The sequence below is a fragment of the Amphiura filiformis genome, chromosome 18, assembly GCF_039555335.1.
Source record: "Amphiura filiformis chromosome 18, Afil_fr2py, whole genome shotgun sequence".
In the NCBI taxonomy this organism is placed as follows: Eukaryota; Metazoa; Echinodermata; class Ophiuroidea; order Amphilepidida; family Amphiuridae; genus Amphiura; species Amphiura filiformis.
This window is the reverse complement of record NC_092645.1, coordinates 26,511,133-26,533,695: the sequence shown is the minus strand read 5'-3', so window position 1 is coordinate 26,533,695 and position 22,563 is coordinate 26,511,133. Positions and strand designations below refer to the sequence as shown.

The 22,563-nt window shown below is 37.1% G+C and overlaps 1 long non-coding RNA gene and 1 pseudogene across 1 annotated transcript in view; one reads left to right on the top strand and one right to left on the bottom strand.

Annotated features, from left to right (window-relative positions):
• LOC140140056 (ATP-binding cassette sub-family C member 9-like) overlaps positions 1 to 22,563 on the top strand; it is a 138,323-nt pseudogene that overhangs the window by 2,081 nt on the left and 113,679 nt on the right.
• Positions 1 to 22,563, bottom strand: part of LOC140140060 (uncharacterized) — a 197,827-nt gene that overhangs the window by 74,362 nt on the left and 100,902 nt on the right. The gene's annotated exons all lie outside the window — the stretch shown is intronic.

The window sequence follows — 22,563 nt, the reverse complement described above, 5'->3', positions numbered from 1 at the left end:
TCTCACAATTGACCGTAAAATGCCTAATTGTTCCAGCGAAAAATATTAGTAACCTCCGCCGTATTTGGATTGCACGCTACTGTATTTGTACAGATTGTGATACACACTTTTGTTATTGGTCGTCTGGTTTTAGCCTGTTCAATTTTGGAGAGGTAAAATGTAAGAATTGTTTATTTTTACAAACTTTCAAGAGGAATATTTTGTAAAGGGAAGAGATAAAAGTGACGGTTTAGAGGTTTTATAACTGCGCATCAGTTATTTGGAGGGCATTGTGAAAAGTCTAAACATTTTACCTTTGGAATCGAGGGATATTCCGAGATAAAGTTATTAACCTCATTCATTACCGTCACTTTCAAATCTTCACTTTACAAAATAACACACAATTTTCCTCAAAAATAAGCAATTTTTACGATTTGCCTTTCCAAAAATTGATTAGGCTATTAACAGGACGACCAATAACAGAAGTGCGAATCACAATTTGTGCAAATATTGTAGCGCGCAATCCAAATTTTTCTGCTGAACACCTTATTGTGTTATTTTACCACTGAACACTTTGTGTTATTTAACCACTGAATACCTTATTTTCCCACTGAACACCTTATTGTGTTATTTTACCACTGAACACTTTGTGTTATTTTACCACTGAACACCTTATTTTCCCACTGAACACCTTATTGTGTTATTTTACCACTGAATACCATATTGTGTTATTTTCCCACTGAACACCTTATTGTGTTATTTTACCACTGAACACCTTATTGTGTTATTTTACCACTGAACACCTTATTGTGTTATTTTACCACTGAACACCTTATTGTGTTATTTTACCACTGAACACCTTACTGTGTTATTTTACCACTGAACACCTTATTGTGTTATTTTACCACTGAACACTTTGTGTTATTTTACCACTGAACACCTTATTGTGTTATTTTACCACTGAACACCTTACAGTGTTATTTTACCACTGAACACCTTATTGTGTTATTTTACCACTGAACACCTTATTGTGTTCTTTTACCACTGAACACCTTATTGTGTTATTTTCCCACTGAACACCTTATTGTGTTATTTTACCACTGAACACCTTATTGTGTTCTTTTACCACTGAACACCATATTGTGTTGTTTTACCACTGAACACCTTATTGTGTTCTTTTACTCAGGAGAGAGCTCTGTATAGAGGCAAGACACCAAACTTATGGAGAGTGTGTGGTAGTGTGTCTGGGCTGCAGTTACTGATAGCTGTGTTAGTTAGACTAGTGTCAGACTTACTTGGCTTTGTGGGCCCATTGGTCATAGGGGGTATTACCATCTATGCTGCTGGTATTGGAAACGAAAAGGTGAGTCATCCTTCCCTTAAGGCTGGTCTTAAAGTGGAAGCCCCACTTTTGGTTCAAGTTCCTTAGGGAATTAGTCATTATAAATTCTGTTCTGCCTGGCACTCAAAGTAACAGGTGTAAGTCAGTTCTTCTGTGGCAAACTGGCCAAGCTGGGCTTCCTGTTTAACCCTTGAATTATGGAAATTTTTGGGCCTCATAACTGCTAATTTGTTGGTAAAAGTATACATATTTTATTAGAATGGCAAAGACTTGATGAATCTGTATGTGAGGTCAAAGTTCGAGCTAGTTCTAGGGTTATTGTTAGGGGTTAGGGTGAAGTGGGTATCCTATTATGTTATTCCAGAAAAGTGATTATATGTAGAACACAGACTTGAAACTCTTCCTGTTTTTAGCGCATTTCAGCTTTTTATGTTGATCAAATTTACATGTTTTCTTTTATTTTCAACTTGCATGCTTGAGGGCCAAATACACACCATTTTCCCTTTTCCCTTACATTTTAGAGTTAGTTAAAGGAGTATTTCGTGATCCTAGCATCCACTTTTTATGACATTTTTCAGTACATATGCACGAAAAAAGCATATTCCCAAAATTTCAGTTGATTCCGATTTTGCGTTTGCGAGTTATGCATGATTATGTGTATTACACTGCTCCATAGACAATACGTTGTAATTTCGTTCTGGTGCACCAGAACGAAATTCAAATTTCATGATATCTTTGCTAAACAAATTAATCTGCAAGAAATATTTTGTACATAAACATTATGTAGCCAGAGGTTTCCAGTGATATAAAAATCTCAACTTTTTTTTGAGAAAAGTGGGGGATGAGGCTGTGGATCACGAAATGCCCCTTTAAGGGGGTACTACACCCCTGGCCAATTTTGTGCCTATTTTTGCATTTTTCTCAAAAATTATAGCGCATTGGTGACAAGTAAGATATCTATATTATAGGAGCAAGGACTACAAATACTGCACTGACAATTCAGCAACTCAAGGCAAGTAGTTATTGATTTATTGATCAAATATTGGTTTTCCCTCATTTTTGACTGTAACTCCACAACTGTTGCCTGTGCTGAAATAAAATTTCCAGTGCAGTAGTTGTAGTCCTTGCCCCTATAATATACATATCTTACTTGTCACCAATGCTCTATAATTTTTGAGAAAAATGCAAAAATAGGCACAAAATTGGGTAGGGGTGTAGTACCCCCTTAAGGGAAGGGTTTGGACAGTATTTATTGTGGGACATTAGAGCACATCAGACATATAGAATTGCATTCTGAATACGAAGAATGGCCTTCTGATATCAAATAATTTTGATTTTTAGCGCAATTGCCAGCAATTGTAGCTATAGGCATGGTCTGTATTTCTCTATGTTTTTTACTTTCTCTTGCTACATCGTTTGAGCAATGGAGCTGGTAATTTGAGGGAGCGATCTTTGCATGATCGTTCATGATTGTTACTTAATTAGCTAGGAAAATTCGGACGGAAAGTGTGATTTTTGGAGCATTTTGTTACGAAAATTTTTACAAAATTTCAGAGAATAGTCTCCTTTGCAGACTGTTTGTCCTGCTGATCATATTACAAACACTGTTCAAACTCCTTGATCTGGCGATTTTGTAAAAGAGATGTTGAATTTTGTTGCTTCAGTGCGGCTTCAATGTTTGCTTTTCAGTGTTGCTTTGCCATACATTCTGCAAGTCAATAGATAAAGCACCAATTGGGCTCGTGCTGTCTATAGGCCCTTACTTCTGTGCACGAGCCATGAGCAAGCAATGTGTCAACTCCTCCCAATTAGTGTATAATCAGAACCAATGTAGCAACACTTTGTTTATATCATTGGTAATGAGGTCTGACCTCAAATCATGATTAGCTGAAAAGATAACAACCCTTATGTAAACAAATGTTTTGTCCATGCAGCACATTTAAGGTTATGTTGTGGGAAGTTCAGAGTTTTAGATAATTTAACTTTTCAATACAAATTATATGTTCAGCTGCTGATTTCAGAGACTTTTCCTATAGAAAGATATAAATCTATACCAAGGTGAAAAAAATAAAAGGTACGCCTATACATGTAAATTTATTTATGCTTATGCTCTACATGTCTCTTTCTATAGGAAAAGACAAAAAAACAACAGCTGAAAACATTTGTATTGAGACTTTGAAAATTATTTAGGCCTACTTTAAAAAACTTTTGGTGAGAAAATCTTTAAAAAATAGGAATTCCGATTCGATAGTAGACAAAATAGGAAAGTTAGCATCTCCACGCTTTCCATCGTATAACCTTAAATGTGGCGGTATTATAATACGCTATCGCTAGGCCCCTCTACCAGGATGTAATTGGCTAAGTATTCACTTGCAATTGGTATTTTATAGCCACCGTATAGCCTTAAAATTGTTGGAAACCTGGACTTTTCATGCACACTCAGAGGTGATTAAAAATGAAAAAATGGGCCTATTTAAATTGAAGTGAAATGATGCAATTCATGTGTACGAAGGTGGCTCAGTTTTTTCAAGTTATGAGCCTTCAAAGTTGACGCTTTTACTTCAACCTTTTCATGCATTTCAACTGCTATACATACATGATAGCTAGTATCTTCTAATTGACATTGGCACTCAACTGTTAATTTCAGTTTTGGAAAAGATGAACAAAACCATGTGAGAAAAAACATGTGATCCTTGAGGTGGGTGTGGTTGGCTTCTGGTGGGTGGTCCACTTGAATCAATGAATATAAGTTTTAAATTGTGCTTCACTATGTGTAATTCAGATGCATAGGTCATGTAATAAAGCCAGTTGTTTTTAGGGTTTCAAACAGGTTTGTGATTGATAAAAAACTGGGGCTTGAACACCCCACTGGGTATACCAGACCCCCTGGCATTTTCCTCCTTTTTTATATGCACCTAGTGGCATCTCTGCAAAAGCACCCACAACGGCGGAGCTCTTGCGATTTTTTTTTGTTGCAATTTAAACAAATTTAATCCTAGCACCATAGTGCTGTGATCAAGCCAAATAAGTTGTTTCTCAGGAATATTAATTTTGAGATATAGCCTGTGAGCGCTTTCAACTTTCTTTGTATTTAATTGTTTTGAGCAACCCTAAAATGCCTAGGCCCTATATCTTGTGAACCGTAAGTATATTTTCAAAATGCTGATTTTGTATGGAAAATACTGATTTTAAGGTTTGAGAATACTGAAATGTGTTTTTCAAAGTTGGTAGCCCTGTATACACAGCTATACATGGCTATACATAGCTATACATGGCTATACATGGTTACATATGGCTATACATAGCTATAGGGCGCACACCACTAAATAATCGCCCCATTGAAATACGTGTAAAAACACCGGTTTTCTTTGCTCATTTTGAGGCCTTTTGGGCTCGTTTTAAAATATTTTATGATAACCAGTCGATATTGCAAATCGATGAAAGTTTAACATATGTTTCAATGTATGGGGTCCTTCCACCTCGTTTTTCCCTCTAGGAGGCCTCGAACAGCGCCCTCACTGTTTTTGACATGCTCTCAAGACTGCAAACCTGTTTCTGCCATTTTTTAATTTGCGGACCTATTTTCTCCATAATTATAAAAATGTGACTTTTTTGGCAACTTAAATTTATGCATAGGCTTTACACTTTTATTTTTATAATTCGCCACTCTTTCTGATTAATTAGCCTAAAGACCAGCCCAAAATACCTCAAAAAGTTTCTGTATTTTACCGGAACTCATTAGGGTTACACAAATGGCGCACTGATTTAGTGGTGTGCCCCCTTCAAGGGTAAATGATGTTCATTAAATCTAATTTTGTTATATTTTTCTTGAAATATAAAATGTTTTGAGTAAAACACTCAAGGTTTGAGTGCTCTGTGACATCGACATCAAGAGAAATGTCCTATCAAAGTTACATGGTGCATTCCAAAAATGTGCTCATTTTCAACATTTTGACCATTTATGCTTATTTCCCTAGATTTGCATTAAATACCAATTCTCAACACATAGTTTTTGACCGTTTATCTGCTAAAAACCGCTTTAAAATGAAAAGAAATTACGTTTCATAATGGCAAAGGTCTATATATTAATGATTTTGCAACAATCACCCCCCCCCCTTATAAAATAATTAAGATTTGAGAGGTTTATAGACTTGTGCCGATTTGTCACCTTAACAATTTTGCATCAAATCTGAGAAATCTTAGTTTTCTCACAATTTTTGACAGTGAAGGCCTCTGAGAGAATAAACTTTAGGGCGACTTGCATCTAAAATGCATTAAATATATTCACTAACATAAAAACTATCTATTTAAATCGAAAAAACTGCAATTTAATCAAAAGCCAACTTCAATTTTGGCTGATTCTCTCAGGAGCATGATTTTACGCCCAGGCCCTTCGAAGGGCGCACACCACTAAATTATCGCCCCATTGAAATATGTGTAAAAACACCGGTTTTCTTTGCTCATTTTGAGGCCTTTTGGGCTCGTTTTAAAATATTTTATGATAACCAGTCGATTGCAAATCGATGAAAGTTTAACATATGTTTCAATGTATGGGGGTCCTTCCACCTCGTTTTCCCGCTACGATGCCGCGAACAGCACCCTCACTGTTTTTGCCATGCTCTCAAGACTGCAAACCCGTTTCTGCCATTTTTTAATTTGCGGACCTATTTTCTCCATAATTATAAAAATGTGACTTTTTTGGCGACTCAAATTTATGCATAGGCTTTACACTTTTATTTAAGCTATAATTCTCCACTCTTTCTGATTAATTAGCCTAAAGACCAGCCCAAAATACCTCAAAAAGTTTCTGTATTTTACCGGAACTCATTAGGGTTACAGTACACAAATGGTGCATTGATTTAGTGGTGTGCCCCTATACATAGCTATTCATGGCTATACATAGCCATGCATGGCTATACATATAGCTATGCATGGCTATACATAGCAATACATGGCACTATATATAATAATACATGGCTATACATAGCGATATGTGGCTATACATAGCTATACTTGTCTATACATAGCTTTGCAATGCTATACATAACTGTGCATGGCTATATGGTCATACATGGCTATACATACATGTAGCTGTTGAAGTTATGAGCCTTGAGTTTTACTCCAACCTTCTGTCAAAAATCTTCCACTTGGAAAGATCCTTAAATGAAGCTGTCTAACGGCAGAGCTCAGCATTTTTTTGAGGAAAGCTTTATTTTAGATAGCTCTATCTCATGATGCAGATCATATGTATGCAGGTGGCTTCGTTTTCATGTTATGAACCTTCAAAGTTGATGCCTTTACTTCAAACCTTTTCATGCTTTTCTTTAAAAATTCCTCCATATGGACTTAGTTCCTACTGACAGTTCTTAAAAATGGGGCTGTCAGACAGCAGAGCTCTGTCCATTTTTTTTTCAGAAAAGCGGTATTACGTTGGTCAGTTTTCAAGGTCATGAGCCTTGCTTTAATGTTGACATTTTCCTTCAACCTTCTTTGATAAATCCTCCATTTCTCACTTACAATTCCTTAAATGGGGCTTTAAGATGGTAGAGCTTTTCCTACCGACAGTTCCTTATGGCTGTCAGATGGTGGAGCTCTGTCCAATTCTCTTCAAGAAAGCTGTTTTTCAAATAACTCTACCTCATACTTCCAATTTCAATTTGCGCAGTCCATAATAATAATGCTGAATATGGTAACCGACAATAAGTTGTGATATTATGCACCTACAATACCATGATACCAATAACATAATTATATATTAGTTCCAATGACATGCCTATATCCAGAAACAATTGAGCTACAGCACCATTGGTGCTCTTGTTTGAAATTCACAATGTAATACACATTTTATGGCAAATCATTAAAAATTGATATTTTTGATATTTAACAGTACTCGAAGTAAACTTTATAAATCTGATGATTTCTACCTAAAGTGTATGTAGCTAGGTGGGATGAAAAGCCGACGATAAATTGAAAATTTTGACCTTTCGTATTGAAGATATGGATTTTTTTTCCCAAAACACCAACAAAAAAAAGGTCTTTTGGGGAAAAATCCATATCTTCAATATGAAAGGTCAAAATTTTCAATTGATCGTCGAGTTTTCCTCCCACTACATACACTTTAAGACTATATCATTAAATTTATTAAATTTACTTCAAGGACTGTTATATCTCCAAAATGTGAAAAATATCAAATTTTAATAATTTGTCATAAAATTTATATTATATCGTGAATTTCATAAAATGAAAATTATTTGATATCAGAAAGACATTCTTCAGTATTCAGAATGCAATTCGATAGGTCTGATGTGCTCTGAGTATCGACCTTTGCAGCTCGGAAGAGCGTCGTGTAGGGCATGCGTGTAGTTCCCTTAAGAGCTACATGTATCCATGTTGGGTGGGCGGATTTGGCTGGTGGGCTGGATTTGGCCTGCGGGCCGGATTTCGCCTGGGAGCCGCCTTTGAGGCCCCCTGGTAAAATTGTTTAGCTTAATATTGAATATATAGGATACATATCAGTCAACTTTAGTTAACAAACACATGAATTGGCATGACCTACTGTATTGTTTAAGAATATGTATTTAAATGTGTATACGAGGTGTGATTTCTAATCATAATTTTTTTTTCTTCAAAAATCTATCCAGAATAACCAAGATGGCCATTTTGTGAAGATTAGTGAATATTTCGCCAATGGTTATATCCTCCTCGTTGTTGCTTTCTTGAGTTTAATTGTGAAGGGTGTTCTTCAGGCTAATTCAATATACAGGCAACAAATTGAAGGAATCAAACTAAAGGCAGCTTTACAGGTAGGTGCATATATATAGTCACATGACTGCAGGAATGTAATAGCTGCCTTTCATTGCTTTCTTGAGTTTCACTGTGAAGGGTGTTCTACAGGCTAATTCAATATACAGGCAACTAAAGACAGCTTTACAGAAAGGTGCATTATGTGACCTACCACAAAATGACAGTATAAAATTTATTAGAGGTTATTTTTAGCACGACAATTCCTGTTAAAATCATTAGGTAAGCTTAAAGTCACAAACTATGAACTAGAAACACTGACTTTTAGTTCACGTCTTCCGGGTTTCCGATGCAGATTTTCGCCTATTATTGCTGCCATTATCAACTATGTGAGCAATTTGGTAAGCTTACTACACAAGATCGCATGGAAATATCTGCTTTTTTGAAACATCTGTGTTGAAAAAAGTGGTTGGGGGCATTTATTTGAGGGGGGGGGGGGCAACTATTTGAGGAAATACGGGATTGAAATGTATTTTTTTTTTGATGTGATACTGATGTACTTTGATATGTGATGTAGGCTGGCTGTAATTATGCAGCCTTGTTTGCACATCAGAAAATGATATGCAAAATACTAGATTAGAGCAATTACATATCTTGCGGTCAATTCTGAGATCGATTGATATTTGCTTCCACATGTTTACAAATAATATAATAAAATTGATTTGATCACTTGCATCGCAAGGGGAATGAGTCACACGTCTACCCTGGTCGAAAATGAGTTTTACATACGTTTCTAAAGAGGACATTTAGAGCTTTCAGAAACTGAAAACCCCATGTTGGTACGACTTTTCTTTGCGAAGTTACGTCACTTTTTCTTTTGCTGAAAACAATATAAAACAAAAGTATTTTAGCACTTTCTTTGCCAATATCTCAAAATCAATATTAGCGACATCCGACTCATTCCCCTTGATCGTGTCACATATATTCATGAGGTTATCAATATGTTTTTAATTACAGGCATTGGTTTATGAGAAGTCTCTGCGTCTGTCTATGTTCCTGACAACCAGCGGCACGATGACCATGGGTCAGATTAGTAACCATATGGCAGTGGATTCTGCGCAGGGATTCTGGGCTTGTGTTTACGGACACTTTACTATCGCTACTCCTTTTAACGTAAGAATTTGTAATGCTTTGTGTGCAGGCCATAGCCCCCCCCCCAAAAAAAAATGTTTGCTTGTCCATAGATTACTTTCAGAAGTTTAGTCGGTTGGTTGGGAAAAGTGTTTTTTTTATGCATCCACCGGAGGTATTACGTTTCCTGGTTGTCTGTCCATCCATCCGTCCGTCCGAGCTTGCGAGTGCAATTTCTCGGAACTGGTAAGGCGTATTGTGATGCAATTTGGTGGAGGGGTGGCAATTGGTGGTCTCCAAATTTTAGCAGGTTTTCGTCGCAAAATATGGTAATTAAGTACCTAATTTGCATAATTTATGCATATCAAGCAAAATCACCTTGGGCACAGATTATCTGGAGATCTGTACGAGTTAGTGATGAAACTTGGTGGAGAGTAGCACAGCCAGAGGTTCTCGACCTGATTTGCTTTTCAGCGCAAAATTTGCGTAATCGCAAGGTCATTGTGAGCTCATTTGGGGTCATCCGGGGTCAAATCGCCATATATTGTTGCATGTTCATGAAATTGAATGTTAAGGTCATTTTGGGGTCAAGTGAAATTGCACCTGTTAAAATGATGGGCGTCAAGGTGGAGGCATTGCGGCCGACGCTTTGCGTCGAGAACCGCGCAGGTTGAGAACCGCGAAATTCTAGTTTTTCATGTACCAAAAGTAAAATGTGTAGTACTTGTTTGTATGTTTTAAAAACATTCACTGATCACAGAATTTCACTCCAAAAACAAATTCAAAACTACTTTATTTGACATGTACATGTCTGATGGCAGACTTAAAATACTACATTTTTAAGCCCAACAATGTTTTACTTGTGTTACTGCTAAAGATAACAATACTTTCAGGCCAGGTACGTCTGGACACAGGAAACATGCAGTAGATGGTATTTTACGTTTCTTTTATATCATCAGTTCTTCAGACGAAAAGTTCATGACATTTTTGAGAAAATTGCAAAAAAAACCCACCTTTTTTTAAAAGAAAAGATCTACGGTCGGGACTGCCGAGACGGTCAGTCGGAAGAGGACAAGCAAGCAACTTTTTTTTTTTTTTGCCTTGGCTTCAACAGAAAAAGTTCAAGCTCAAGAACCACTGAACCAATACTGAGCTTGTTTGTAATCATTTAATGCATTTTTCATGCTAATTCCAAATACGGTAATGAAAATGTGCAATGCATTTTTCATGCTAATTCCAAATCCAGTAATGAAAAAGGTACAATTCTGAAAATTTATGAATTTTTAAAGAAAATTTGTATCTTATATTTTTGTATGTTTTGCAGATGCATTGAACTTATATTGGTAATTTGGTATCCAGTGAAAGTTCATGTATTTTTTATAACCCCAGTTGAATAACCCTTGTGCAATATTTCAGAAATCTTAGACTGTGCATCAACATCCAGGTCTTTTTGAGAGATGACAACCAAACCTCCTCCACTGAAAGGGATTCTCCCATGATTTTACATTACTTGTTTTCACTCTAGTAGTTTCTAGTTTCAATACTTTTTTGCAGGTGTACAGAATTCACCAAGACCCAAAAATATGAAAAACACATGTATATAAAAAGCTTTTTTTACAATGTGCAAAGTTCACCCACATTGAAATACTGTAGTAAGTCCTCAATGTTTATTTCCCAACCAAGGAGTTCAGCACATGGGCAGTCTGAGATTTCGAAAATCGCAAAAGGGGTTATTTTAAGCCTGAGGTATGTTATAGGCAGAATGAACAAAAAAAAATGGTAGTTTGGTTGCCACCCTGTAAGTCTTCTATGACCCACTGTTATACGCAATTTTGCTTCTACTCCCTATTCCAGAAAAACACAGAACTAATTTTTTGGAATTGAAAAAATATTATCCTGTTTTGCCAAATGAAACATAGTTAAATCTTAATCTTTTAGTTAGGCCTCTAACTAGCAATAAAAGTCAAATTTTAATATTTGGCCATTTTTTTTGGAAATAAGGGCCAAAAACATACGTTTTAGGGTGTTTTTCGTATGCTGTGACAATCAAGCCCAAAGGCTTGTACTAAGACTAATTTCAGTTAATGCATTCTAATTTTTGGAATAGGCATGTTTCATTCTTATAACCAACCATTTAATGAAAGTAACACAAAATAGTGAAAATTAAAGCAAAATTTCGGCATATACTCAAGATTTTGAATGTGATTTCTGTGACTAGATTGTCAGAAAACTGCAGAAAATTCATGTTTTTGGCTCTTTTTTCAAGAAATTAGTAAAATTGTGAACTTTTTCTTTTATCTCCAGCTAGGACTAAATGAATGATTAGGATTGAGCTATGTTTCATTTGGCAGAACTTAATAATATTTTTCTAATCCCAAAAATTAGTGCTGTATTTTTCTGGAATGGAAAGTAGATTCCAAATCACTTGAGTAATTTAACTCCAAACTTGGATTAAGAGTGATTGTGGAGGTTCATCAGCTCTGTTAATTTTAAATCAGCTATTTTGAGCACATTTGTCAAGACCAAATGAAAAACTTAAATTTTCTGCTGACTTTTGCCAGAAACCCCCTACCCGTCCCCAAGATTTATGCCTTTGCCTGCAAAATGACTTAAATTCTTTTAAAATTAAAATTTTCTTCTTTTTTTCCGTAGCTTATTGTCACCCTGGTTCTCCTCTATCGACAGATGGGTTCTGCTGCCCTCGTTGGAGCTTCTGTAATCATTGTCATATTTCCATTCCAATTAACGGTAGCAAAAACAATTGTGAAATATCAGAAGATGATGCTGGTAAGGCAATAGAAACAAATAAGTTTGATCTTTTGATCTACCATCAATGCTTGGTCGATCCTTATTATTTATGAAATCAATTCATTGTGATAACAATTAACATATGAATCTTAGTATGTATTGATATTGACCAATATAAATTTAGCATTAATTCTCATGAATTAGTTGTTACTTCGTTAATAACAAGCATCGAAGCAGCATCGACGGTCGATCCAGAGATCAAACAAATTTGTTTCTGAAATTTTGACAAAAATCAAGTAGTTTTTGCAAATTGAGCAGTTTTCAAAAAATTTTGGTGAAAATTTCTCAAAGTTAGAAAAAATTCACACAAATAAAAACACTTTTCGTGAATATTTATATCTAGTTTTTAAAAATTAATAAAAAAACATTTTTTTTACTTAAGAATTTTTTTGTTATGTTGGCCAAATTTTGGGTAAAACATTTTAAGACCAGGGGAGTAGCAAGAGCCCATGGACAAGGAGCAGTGTGGGTCCCTTTAACATATGAAGAGCTTTGTTTCAAAACCCCTCACATCCACTTGACCAATTTTGAGAAAACATCAAAAGATCATCAAAAAAAGTACTGCTTTTGTTGAATTGATTTTTTGATGCGTTCTCAAAATTGCTCAAGTGGATGTAAGGGGTTTTGAAACAAAGCTCTTCATATACTTTATCAGCCCTTATTTCTTTTTCACTTTTGTTTTGGCCCCTGAACCCCAAGGCCCCTAGACTATGTCCACTCTGTCCACCTGCTTGCTACGCCCCTGGGTATGACCAACCTTAAGGGATCTGGAATGAGCGTTTTAAGCGTTTTGACAGTATTTTTTGTGGAACAATATGAGAGCACATCAGACATATCGAATTGCATTCTGAATACGAAGAATGTCTTTCTGATATCAAATAATTTTCATTTTTGAAATTCACGATATAATACAAATTTTATTACAAATTATTAAAATTTGATATTTTTCACATTTTGGATATATAACAGTCCTCGAAGTAAATTTTATAAATCTAATGATATATTCTTAAAGTGTATGTAGCTGGAGGAAAAGTCGACGATCAATTGAAAATTGATATGGATTTTTTCCCTAAAAGACCTACATTTTTTGGTGTTTTGGGAAAAAAATCCATATCTTCAATACGAAAGGTCAAAATTTTCAATTGATCGTCGGCTTTTCATCCCATCTACATACACTTTAAGTATAAATCATCAGATTTATAAAGTTTACTTCGAGTACTGTTAAATATAAAAAATATCAATTTTTAATGATTTGCCATAAAATGTGTATTACATTGCGAATTTCAAAAAATCAAAATTATTTGATATCAGAAGGACATTCTAATGTCTGATGTGCTCTAATGTCCCACAATAAATACTGTCCAAACGTTCATACCCCATCCCTTAGGTGACAGCATGTGATGCTAATTTACAAACCTACTATTGAGCAATTGAAATATTATAACTATAATTACTTTGTTTCTCAGAAATTTTCAGATCAACGTTTAAAGCAATCCAATGAGCTTCTACAAGGAATCAAACTGCTGAAGCTGTATGGTTGGGAGGAGCTCTATGAGTTAGCCATAGAAGCTGTCAGACATAAAGAACTGAAATGTTTAGGCAAACTTCTAACCTGTACTGCAATAACAAGTAAGAGACATTGGTGATCAATTTCTTACAGTGCAGGGTCAGAATTTCGGCGAGAAAGATTCTCGTAAACAGATTTGTGTGAATCAAAGTTGATTCTTGCAAACTTTTGTAGTTTACACAGAAGTTGATTTGTAAGAATCAAATGATTCCCGCAAATTTATTTTGCAAGAATCAAGATTGATTCTCGCGCTGTGAAACGTAATTCTGAACCTGCAGTGCCCTAGTTGGTTTTTAACATGACATACCGTAAAACCCTGTCTACAAGCATATAGCGTGCTTCTGATGAAAGCTAAATTATTCCAGGCACCATTATGGAGTTTGAGGAAAAAATTACAGTTCCCAGCATATGCAAACAAGTATTTTTATAAGACCAATATATTGTATTGGTGTAGCATCTAACAGTGTGGATGTTAGACGAATGTTTTAAAGCAAGTTTTCAAAAATGTTTTTAAATGTTATTGATATTTTTATACCCTTTATATAATCATGATAACCTGACATGTAAACATTTTCTGTAAGCGGTTTTGTATTTGCTGGGTATGTAACCTCACTGGGCTGTATGGCTCTCACCAATTCCCTGGTACCCGACCGGCGACCGCCCATCCTTGGCCTACCCAGGTCAAAATTCACGGGTCATAGTACCCGAAAAATGCAAAAAAAAAAATTCTTTATCCAACTTTGAGGAAACAAAATAGCAATTTTTTTGTAACAGTATTTCTCCAGTTTCCAGCCTTGAATAACAAGTAGTTTAGGGCCTACAATTTATATAACTTCTTTTTTAGAAAAATTTTTGTTAAAAAAAACAACAATTTTTTTTGTGGATTTTTTTTGGACTCTCGGGTACCCAGATTCCCACCCCAAAATTCAATTGGGTATCCGAGTACATAATTACCTGTTAGTTCTGGTTCTGATTAGGGTTGAGTCGGCATTGCCAGATATACTGTATTTCACCAACTTGTCCTGGAACCTAGGATTGGGTGCAGATTTCAGAACCAGGGATGGTCCCCCTTCTCTTTTCGAATAGCTCTGGCACAGGGATGAATCCTTCTGAACACGGGACCAACGGCTTTACGTGAATTCCGAACCACGGACGCCACACATTAGAGTTGGGCGACTAAGTCGCCAATAGTCGTTAGTCGCGACTATTACTGGTAGTCGCGACTACGACTATTGAAAACCAAAAGTCGTCAAATGGAACTATATTTAAATGTTACAAAATCATGTTAAAAGCGCCAGATATCTGCACTAAAACCAACCAAATACTTACATATAAACTGTGAAAATGTGATAAAAACATTAGTCATTGTCTTACCAATAGTAACACTATACAAACAATAATCATAAAGTCTATAAATCATCATTAGATTGGTCTTGTTCTAACCACAGATTCTAACCACAGATAGTCGCGACTATAGTCGTAGTCGTGACTATTTGCTGTCGACTAGGAAAAAAGTGATAGTCGCCCAACTCTATCGCACATACACTACCTATATCTGCAGTGTATGGGGGGTGAGAAGAAATTCTACAATTAAATTAAATTATGTGATGGAACTAAACTTAATTGAAGGATTCCTGACCATATAAGAACTTTTTGGGAGGGAAGAGAATTTTCACCCAAGGCAAGCCCAAGGCTCGAACTCTTGCCGATCGTATTCTTCCGGCCGGCAGCGCAACGCCCTAACCGCTCGGCCATATGGGTTGTTTCTCTTGCATCATTACATTTTTCATCTCAATGTATTTTCTCATTTCAGTTGGTTTTACTACCTTTGCTCCAATTTTAATGACACTTGTGGTGAGTATGGGCTTTTAGGGGGCTGTCATTTTCTTTGGAAGGGGGTCCCAAATATACTGGGGGGTTCATAAATTTTTGGAAAGAAAAATAGGGCAGGGGGTCATAACATTTTTGATAACCAAAATGTAGGGATTCACAAGATGACCACAGATAGTGTATTTAAAAAAACCTGATTTCAATACAATATTAAGCTGTATAGAAAAATATATAAAATTGCGACCCCCTTGCCGAAATAGGCAGGGGGTCGCAATTTTATTGATGCCGACTTTTGTAAATTTGGGACCCATTCCCTTCTAAACAAAATGATAGCCTTCTTATTTCAAATTTTATTATTGTGGGTTGCCAGCATAGTTGGAAGGACCACTTAGCGATCCATAGTATGTATATGGGGGTGGATGTGGGTGGGGTGCATTTGTAGATGTGTGAAACAGGGTACATTTGCATTCCATCCTGATAAACTGGGGATACGCCTGCAAAATGGGGATATCTTCAATTTTCTTACTAAGCTAACAGGGCTATTTAATTCCCCTAGAGGGATCTCTAGAAGGAGCTTAACCCTGTGAGAACTACCTGCCGATTGGACCAAAAGAAGTTTTCATTATCAACTGGACCAATCAGCAACATTGTTAGAACAATTTCATCACACACAAAAATTGGGGTGAATTATATACAAAGCTCCATTCTGATTGGTGATTAAAAGTGAAGATATCACATAATTGACCAATAAGAGGCATTGTTAGATCGGCAGGTAGTGCTCAGGGGCTTAAGGCATTAGTAACATTACTGAGTGGAAAAGCAATGGAGCCATCCTAACTTCTTTGGTATGATTTTGAAGGGTTAATAAAATAAGGATTTAAATCTGGAATAACTTGAGAAAAGTATTTTGTCAACTTTACGCTCATTTTGTGAGAGCAGGTCATTGTGAGGTAAGGCTTTCTGGTTTTCAACCCTCAAAATGATATTCGCTTCTTATCTTTCAGGCATTTACTACTTACCCGTGATTGATTGGCAAAACTCTCCAGCCGGCCATAGCATTCGCATCGCTATCCCTCATAATATGATCTTCAATTCTAATCTTACAGGCATTTACTACCTACCCATCGCTGAGTGGCAAAACTCTCCAGCCGGCCATAGCATTCTCATCGCTATCCCTCATAATATGATCTTCAATTCTAATCTTACAGGCATTTACTACCTACCCATTACTGAGTGGCAAAACTCTCCAGCCGGCCATAGCATTCTCATCACTATCCATCATGATCTCACTTCTAATCTTACAGGCATTTACTACCTACCCATCACTGAGTGGCAAAACTCTCCAGCCAGCCATAGCATTCTCATCGCTATCCCTCATAATATGATCTTCACTTCTAATCTTACAGGCATTTACTACCTACCCATCACTGAGTGGCAAAACTCTCCAGCCAGCCATAGCATTCTCATCGCTGTCCCTCATAATATGATCTTCAATTCTAATCTTACAGGCATTTACTACCTACCCATCACTGAGTGGCAAAACTCTCCAGCCGGCCATAGCATTCTCATCGCTGTATCCCTCATAATATGATCTTCACTTCTAATCTTACAGGCATTTACTACCTACCCATCACTGAGTGGCAAAGATCTTACACCAGCCATAGCATTCTCATCGCTATCCTCATATATGATCTTCAATTCTAATCTTACAGGCATTCACTACCTACCCATCACTGAGTGGCAAAACTCTTCAGCCGGCCATAGCATTCTCATCGCTATCCCTCATAATATGATCTTCAATTCTAATCTTACAGGCATTTACTACCTACCCATCACCGAGTGGCAAAACTCTCCAGCCAGCCATAGCATTCTCATCGCTATCCCTCATAATATGATCTTCACTTCTAATCTTACAGGCATTTACTACCTACCCATCACTGAGTGGCAAAACTCTCCAGCCAGCCATAGCATTCTCATCACTATCCATCATAATAATTTTAATATGATTTTCATTTCTAATTTTACATTCAGGCATTTACTACCTACCCATCACTGAGTGAGTGGCAAAGATCTTACACCAGCCATAGCATTCTCATCGCTATACCTCATAATATGATCTTCACTCACAGAATTAGAGAATAAGAACTGGGACTCGACCGCCATCTTGATACAAGCATGGAGCAAAAATTAGGGGTATTCGGTTTCCCTCGGAATGCACTTGATGCATAATCATTTTCGTTCGTCTCCGCGCACTGTCGACAAGGACTCGAATACCCCCAATTTTCTCCCCATAGCTGACGGTGTGATTGTACATGGCGATATAGGGAATCCCGGTTCTCTAATTCTGTGTCTTCACTTCTAATCTTACAGGCATTTACTACCTACCCATCACTGAGTGGCAAAGATCTTACACCAGCCATAGCATTCTCATCGCTATCCCTCATAATATGATCTTCAATTCTAATCTTACAGGCATTTACTACCTACCCATCACTGAGTGGCAAAACTCTCAAGCCGGCCATAGCATTCTCATCGCTATCCCTCATAATATGATATTCAATTCTAATCTTACAGGCATTTACTACCTACCCATCACTGAGTGGCAAAACTCTCCAGCCGGCCATAGCATTCTCATCGCTATCCCTCATAATATGATCTTCACTTCTAATCTTACAGGCATTTACTACCTACCCATCACTGAGTGGCAAAACTCTCCAGCCCGCCATAGCATTCTCATCACTATCCATCATAATAATTTTAATATGATTTTCATTTCTAATCTTACATTCAGGCATTTACTACCTACCCATCACTGAGTGAGTGGCAAAGATCTTACACCAGCCATAGCATTCTCATCGCTATACCTCATAATATGATCTTCACTCACAGAATTAGAGAATAAGAACTGGGACTCGACCGCCATCTTGATACAAGCATGGAGCAAAAATTAGGGGTATTCGGTTTCCCTCGGAATGCACTTGATGCATAATCATTTTCGTTCGTCTCCGCGCACCGTCGACAAGGACTCGAATACCCCCAATTTTTCCCCATAGCTGATGGCGTGATTGTACATGGCGATATAGGGAATCCCGGTTCTCTAATTCTGTGTCTTCACTTCTAATCTTACAGGCATTTACTACCTACCCATCACTGAGTGGCAAAGATCTTACACCAGCCATAGCATTTTCATCCCTGTCTCTCTTCAACCTACTCATGGTGCCGCTATTTTCGTTACCTTTGACCATCTCCAGCATGGTCAATTTCATAGTCAGTTTTAGACGACTCACCGCATTCTTCATGGCTACGGAAGTCTACGAGGACGAGGATAGCAAGAACTGGCAGGAGGCGGATGTGGACGTGGGGCAGTATTATGACGAGGATAAGGTAAACGAGGGGGGATGGGGCACATGGGGGTGGGGGATGGCATTTGTATTTCTAGGTGTATATGTTAAAGGGCTAAGAATCAAACTAGGCAATATCCAAAATTGAACAAATTTTAATCTTTCCCCAGAGTAGCCAGCACACATGAACATTGAAAAACAAAAACAAACGAAAAAACAGTGCATCTGACCAGATTTGAATTGGTGACCTTCATAATACAAGCATGGTGCTCTAACCAACTGAGCCACAGAAGCATGCTAGAGAAGATCGGAAAATCTATAGGTATTAGGTTTAAATGATATCTGTCGCTTTCCTAGCAGAAGGCATGGGGACTGCATTATTTATAATAAATACACAAAGGTATGAAAGTTATCATACTTAGTTCTCTGGGTTGATAGGATGACAAATTTTAATCTTCCCCCAGAGCAGCTAGCACACATGAACGTATCTTTCCCCAGAGAGCAGCCAGCACACATGAATGTTGAAAAAAATATTCATGTGTGCTTACTGCTCTGGGGAAAGATTAAAATTTGTTCATCGTATCAACCCAGAGAACTAATAAGTATAATAGGTTCCAATATCCAAAATTGATGTTCCGAGCTTAAAAGTTATTTTCTGACAAATTACAATTACAATTAAAATTACAATTTTAGAATCAGAATCAGAATTGACACCCTAAATCTCTTTCCTTGAAATCAATGTTTGCAGTTCCCTAAAACATGCTACACTAGGCCTAAAAAATTGTTTAATTGGCATATGGGTAGGTAGGTCCAATATTTAAAAAAAAATTGCACACATTTTAAGCTGTAAATCACGAATGATATAGGCTTTGGAACTTTTTTTTTTTTTTTTTTTTCAATTTTAATTTTTTAAATATTTTTTGCAAAAAAAATAAGAAAAAAAGTCTAGGGTCAGGCCTATTTTTTTTAGGCCGTAGTTTTTTAACTTGTATGTGGTCCGTGGTGTTCTCAACTTTGGTTTGGGTGGGGATGTGCAGCTGGGACTCCAAAAAAATACCCAACTTTAAACCAAATTTGATGAAAATTTTGTGTTATCGACACATGATTTCTAATTCAACACTTCGTCAGGGGAAAAAAATATGTCAATCGACACGTGTCGGCACTCGTAACGAGATCTAAAAGTGCTAAAAAAAAGTCGATAGATAAGCTTAAAATCATACCGATATGAGTTACAATCGCAGACTTCCGGTGTAAACCTACTTCCTGGTTTGTTCTACTTCCGGGTTTGGGTCAATATCGGGAGGTGATTTTCGACTTTCCCACATAAACATGATCGTACGGTAAGTTTATTTGGACAAAACAGCTTGGAAATGTCATTTAGGGTCATGTCGACGATAATATAACACTTACGACAATCGATAACATCTTTAAAAAATTTTGGAAAATAGACCAAATTTTCATGAAATTGAGGGCCATCAATAAACCAAAAATGGAAAATGCATCAGTTTAAACTAATCTGCTGCACATCTCCGTACCCTCATTCAGGGTTTGTGGTCACAAAATAATACCAGATTTTGCTAGTTTTAATTGTGACACGTGTGTATAGTGTATTTTTTTTTATTAGGCCATTATGATTGTCACTGAAACTCACTCCCTCACTTGGTCGACTTCTGTTGGGACTCCTGTGATGGCTGAATAGGAGAGAATTTTACAAAACAAAATTGGAGTGGCTAATTGTGACGTGATAGGCAAACGCTGAACACGATTACTAATATTCAACAGTGGACCTCTGTGCCACCGCCGTAAATATTAGTAACCTCCACACGCCCCATGTTGTGCGTCGAACAAATTGCGAGAGCGCAGGCCGCCGTATTTGGATTGCGCGCTACCATATTTGCACAGATAGCTATTCACACTTCTGTTATTGGTCATCCTGTTTTAGCCGGATAGATTTTTGGAAAGGCAAAACGTAAAAATTGTTTATTTTTGAGAAAAATTATGTGTTATTTTGTAAAGTGAAGAGATGAAAGTGATGGCTTTGAATGAGGTTAATAACTTTGCGTTGGTAAAATGTCTAAAATCTAAACATTTTGCTATAGACATCGGAATATCCCTCGGTTCCAAAGGCAAAATGTTTATAATTTTCACAATGCCCTCCAAATAACCGATGCGCAGTTATTAACCTCTAGATAAAATACATAAAAAATCAGCATTGTAAATGGTCATAACTAATGGTGGTTTTAGGAATTTGTGAATGTGTCGTGCTCAATTGTTGGTGCCCCTTTACATGTACTTGCATGCCATAAGGGGTGTGCCGCTTGAGAATTTGACAGATTTGTTTTAAAAAATAAAGGCCCGATTGAAACCAGTTCATGGACACTTTTTACACTATTATTGGTATTGTTGCTTAAAATATTTATTGTTCGTTTTAGCCCCAACTTCAGAAAATACCACAAAATACCATGAGGGTAACCACTGCGCATGTATGAATCCCAGGTGATGTGATGACACAATCACCCTAAGTGATACATTGACTCAGGGAATCGCTGGCCGGCCATCGAAACCCCTGTGGCTACCCATGGGTGATCTTGTGCTTGGCATGCAAGGGGTCTATGGTTCAAATCCTGGAGGTACCAAATGACTTTTTTTTTATCTTCTCTCCTTTCTCATTCCTCCTTTAATTTCCGATAGCAAAAAGCAGTGTCCGGTGTTAGGGTTAAATAAATAAATTTTGGTGTTTTATATAGCGCCTTTTCCCAGATCTCGGAGGGATGAAAGCGCTGTAATTTCGCTGCCATGGTGAATCATCACAATCAGATCACAACAACTAGGCTGGTTGCAGCCGAACTTGGCACAAACTTATCCGCAATTAGATTGTAACATCCACCAATTCAAAGAAGTTAAAGAATTCAGAGTGAAATTTTACAGCTTATTATACAAATGTGGATTTCTTTTTTCTTCAGTCTCTTGAAGATGTTGCAGGTAGAAATTCCAATGGCTACACGCTACTATTCAACGACACGGACAACAAGGACGCCAAAAGTTCTACTAGCTTACTGTCGGCCAGTTCAAATGGCGCCACCTACGGGTCCCTTGACTCAGGAGGATTGACGGCATCGTTGATGCATAATGGAGTTGCGTTGATGAGACCAATGACTCCATTGTCAGATTCTGTTGCTATTAAGGTTAGTTCACAGTATTCTAAATAAACATTAATATTTGACCCTTGCATCAACCATTGCTGTAGCTACTCTGGGTGACATTAGGCAGTGGAGCCCACCCCTCACTTGGCAGTGGAGCCCACCCCTCACCCATAACTAATGGTTGATGTCAATGCTGTAGCCCACCACTCAACTCAAACTCAAGAAGTTGATAGAACATTTGTGTTTTACCATTTTACTATGTTGTCATTGGGCAGGAAAAACTCCTATGTGTTTGTGGCCCCTGAACATGTTTAAAAGAAAACTGCTGATCTATTACATAAGAGGTTTTGCCATAAACATGTTCAGGGGCCAATGACACAGTAAAATCTTGCTAAAATGTCGGGGTTTTGTAAATTAGGCTATTCCAGTTGAAATCCACATACCCCCTGTGAAATACATGATCTTAATCACCCACATAGGGAGTGTGAATTACTAATGGGGTTACTTGAATGAGGGGACTCAATTTGAAATTTGCATTCCCTGTGTGAGAGATTTAAGGCCATGTCTTCTATGTAGTTGTGACTACCAACAATTTTCATTCTACATGAAAATTGTTGTAATCTTGACCTTATTAGTTCTACTAATCATAAACTTAATCATAATCATGCCAATCCAATCTGT